Raw genomic sequence first — 4734 nt, forward strand, 5'->3', positions numbered from 1 at the left:
GGTGCTAAGCCACATCATATGTGGTCACCGGTGGTGCACTGGTACAGGGGAATGGGGTGTGCAGCCAGCAGACGTGGTACAGCCCTCGGGTAAGTGCTCTTCATTTTCTTGTCACTCTGAAGAAGGGTGACACCCTATACAAGCTACAACCTCCTTATGACGTAATACTGTTTACATTAGTATAAACTAAAAAAAATATTTCAACAACAGTATGTACAAAAAAAACCCTTATTTTTTATATATTATACTTTGTTTGTCTGATTAAAGCAAAAAAAAACTTACAAATTATAAAAAAAAATGTACTTACATGAAAAATATGTATCCAGAAGATCTTGCCTGACTCGATTACCATTTGCAAGAGGTTCATCTGGAACAGACATCACATTGGCATCCACAAGAACTTTGGGGTCAATTTCTGCCAAATAATTCCCAGCTATGCAAATGTTGTGCAGTATACTGCATGCAAGAATAATATCTGAAGCCTTGGAAGCTGAATAGAAAAGAGTGCCTGCAGAACGATCCAAACATCTGAAACGAGTTTTCAGAATGCCAAAAGTGCGCTCAATAACACATCTTGTACGTGTATGTGCAGCTTGATATTTCTTTTCCGAAGGCATGTCAGGATTTGACAATGGAGTTAATAACCATGGCCTGATCCCATAACCGGCGTCACCTGGAAAAATTAAGGTAAACTAAGTAAAATACCAAGTTTATCTAAAAAAAAAAACATTGCAAAGAAACCCCCCCCCCCGCCCAAAAAAAAATGTGGAACACTGGCCCTGATTCAGAGCAGAATGCTCTGACATAGCGCTCGTTCTGATTCAGGGCCGTCCATCCTATTTTTAGAGCGGCCTCCTAGCCACTCGCAAAGCTGTGGTTGACCACCCACAGCTATAGCCAACGGGCAGGAAGATGGTTGCCATGGTCAAGACCATCGCTACCATCGGCCTTGAGACGAGACCCTTGTGGTAGGGTCTCGTTTGCCGCAAGCCCTAGAGTGCTTTCAGCTCTATCAGAGCCGAGAACACTCCCACTGACCTCACTTGTGAGGTCAGTGGGGCCTGGCCCCAGATGGTAGGCGTTCCCATTGGTAATGCCTCCGTTTGGGCAGCAAGGCCTCCTACACGCCCACCAAAGGGGGCGTGCTGTCACACACCATCGACAGCACGCCCCCTTTGTAGCGATTACAATAGCAACGGCTTGGCCGTCGCTATCTGGGTCTCGTGCGTGCACAAGACGGAACCGGCTCCCTCATGCGCATGCGCACTGGCCCAACATCGTCCCGCTTGCGTGCATTTAGTGCTCGCCAGCAGGTCTGAATTAGGCCCAGTGGGCAGAATTCAATTGTTTCTACCCCCCTTTGTGCCTGAGGAAGCTATTCAATTACTGCTCCTGTTGGGCACAATCAGCTGTCAGCACTCCATTTCAGTTCGCAGGCCCAGCAGGGTTCGAATTGAAAAGTGCAAAAATTAACCTGTTTGGCCACATTAACCAATTATCGAGAACTCGCCCAGCACTTTTGTCGGGGGTAGCTACTTTCCACGCCTAAACCCAACCACTTTGGCCGGAATTCAATTGATTATGCGGTCCGGATCTCCCGCCTAAAATGGCTGGAGTTTGTGGGCTAATTTTAAAATGTATTCAATTTTTGGGGCTGATTGCGCCTTGGGAAAAATTCAAATGATCCCTGCCCCCTGCGCGTCCAACTGAGCTATTCAATTACTGCTCCTGTCGGGCACGATCAGCTGACAGCGCTACATTTCAACTTGCAGCCTCAGGGGGTGAGAGCTTAAATGTGCGACAAATCACCTATTTGGCCACCCATACATCACTTTTCACAATCGCGCCCAGCATTTATGTCGGAGTTAGCTGCTTAACGCGGCTAAACCCAACCACTTTGGCCGCAAAAAACAACAAATTCAGCAAAAAAATCATAGCGCCACACGAAAACCTGACACTTTAGACAGGACATGCGGACCACGAAAAGCATTGAAAACCATTAAAAATGTACAGGGTTTAGTCACGTAAAGCAGCTACCCCCGACCAAAGTGCTGGCCGTCTCAACGAAAAGTGATGTAGGGGTGGCCAAAAAATGTACTTTAAGGAAAAATTAACTCACACCCTGCTGGGGCTAAAAAGCTGAAATGGAGCGCAGACAGCAGATCGCAACCAACAGGAGCAAAATTTAAATATATTCGTCGGGCACAAAGGGGGGGGGGGGAAACAATTGCATTCCGCCCTTTGTGTGCAATCACAAAAAAAATGGCAAAAAAACAATAGCGGCCCACGATCACCATTCACTTCAGACGTGAGATCCGGACCGCGTAAACAAATGAATTCCGCCCAATGTGAATTAGAGGGTGGGATTTATTTGGTGGAAACATGTTTTACAAAATAAACAACCTGTTGACGGCAAAAGAGTGGAAATTGTACAAGTTCTTAAATAAGGCACAAAACTGTTTTCCAGCCACTAATTTAATAAAAAAATGTGGCCCTAAGCTTTTTCGTAGCATTTCTGCTGCCATTCCCACAGGTGTGCTAGTTAAAAGCCTTAGGGGACCTTTTTTGAAGGTGGTTTAGGGGATGTTTTCAGGGGTTTAAACCTCAAATCAAAATATGCCATAGATGTATAATGGAGGGACCGCAGAAGGGATCACCGAAAACTTCCTACATTCCCTCCTTTGCCACCGGCAGCCACCTTCCCTATAGGTTTCTATGGGGGATGCGATGCTACAAAAAAAATTTTGAAAAAAAAATGCAAAGGATTTCGCATAAAGACCCCAGCAGCTAACACCATCTGAAGAAAGCTTAAGCCTCTGTAGACAAAAGACAACAGCGCACATTGGGGTACATGTATTATAGTGGCACGTTAAGTGCCGCTATAACGCTTCCTGCTTTGCCTCTTTACCGAGGCAAAGCAAGAAGCACAACCGGTGAGATGTGTGAACATCTCACCGGCAGGAGAGGGGGAGCATTAACTCACCCCTCCGGCGCTACCCGCTACAGACCACATAGCATCAGCCTACTGCTGATGCGATGTGTGTCAGGCCCGGCCGGCTCCACTGAGCATGCGCGGGATCTCGCAAGTATAGCATGATCCCCGTATGCAGCCCTGGAGCCGGCGGCCACCACAGCAGGGACAGCGCTGTCCCTGCTGTGGGGATAGGCTAGCGCCAGGCTGTAGCTGTCGATAACGGCAGCTACAGCCAGTCGAAGGGTCAGACGATCTGACCGTTCATAGCCCAGGCTGTCGGCGCTGCTATCTTGTAGATAGCAGCGGCGATAATGACAGCGGCGCATAGCTCCCCTGTCATTTACCGCCCAGACCCCCGATCATACATCGGGGAGAAACGGTATCAGCGCACATAACGTGCGCTGATACCGTTTCTGGCCTTCATACATCTTCCTCATTATTAGTCGGTGGAGTGATCTACCCGATCCCTCCCCATCTACGGTGGATGTGCATGTGCCATCCATGGGACGGTGCATGCGCAACGCCCCCTGCACTGACCGGACACTCTCTGCTAGCCTGCTGCCTGCAGTGATAACAGTGATACATCCTGACAGGGGGGAAACACCATAACATTTATCATACAAATAAAAAAAAAAACACAACCATTTCTTAAGAATTTAATAAAAAATCTTTATTTAGACTAGGGGTGAGCGGGTTCGGATTTCTGAAATCCGAGCCCCCCCGATCCGAGGCAGATCCGAGTCAGGCTCGACTTTTCCCGCCTGACTCGGATCTGAAATCGAGGCAAAACGTCATCATCCCGCCTTCCGGGTCTCGTGGGTTTTGGATCCTATATAAGGTACCCGCGTCGGCGCCATTTTCTCACTCGGCTGTGGACAGTGAAGAGGGAGGGTGGGAGTTAGGGCTGGCTGGGCTGTGTAGTGTAGTGTAGTGTAGTGCAGAGTAGTGTTGTGCTGTGCTGCGCTGCGCTGTGCTGCTGTTGTCCATAGGGGCTGTGTCCACTACTTCAAAGTCCATAGGGGCTGGCTGTGTTGTGCTGTGCTGCTGTTGTTAATAGGGGCTGTGTCCACTACTTCAAAGTCCATAGGGGCTGGCTGGACTGTGTTGTGCAGTCAGTTCTCCATAGGGGCTGTGTCCACTCCAAAGTCCTGTGCAGTGTCCCAGTCCTAAAGGGGTGCTGTAGTGTTGTCCAGGGGGTGCTCTGTCCATCAGGGGTGCTCCCCCCAAGTGCTAAAAAAATAATATTTTTTCTGTGTTTGTGAATTGTGTGCGCAGTAGCCGCACGTGCCAAGCGTGCGCCTGTGTCATAAGTAAAGGGCCGGCTGGCTTGACCGTTAAAGGGTGCTGTAACCCCCAAAGTACACTCCAGTCCAAACCAAAAAAAATAAAAATTTTCTGTGTTTGTGAATTGTGTGCGCAGTAGCCGCACGTGCATCAACAAAGTAGTGCCAAGCGTGCGCCTGTGTCATAAGTAAAGGGCCGGCTGGCTTGACCGTTAAAGGGTGCTGTAACCCCCAAAGTACACTCCAGTCCAAACCAAAAAAAAAAATATTTTCTGTGTTTGTGAATTGTGTGCGCAGTAGCCGCACGTGCATCAACAAAGTAGTGCCAAGCGTGCGCCTGTGTCATAAGTAAAGGGCCGGCTGGCTTGACCATTAAAGGGTGCTGTAATCCCCAAAGTACACTCTAGTCCAAACCAAAAAAAATAATATTTTCTGTGTTTGTGAATTGTGTGCGCAGTAGCCGCACGTGCATCAACA

Source organism: Taudactylus pleione, unplaced genomic scaffold, assembly GCF_031769625.1.
Source record: "Taudactylus pleione unplaced genomic scaffold, aTauple2 ptg000644l, whole genome shotgun sequence".
Taxonomy (NCBI): Eukaryota; Metazoa; Chordata; class Amphibia; order Anura; family Myobatrachidae; genus Taudactylus; species Taudactylus pleione.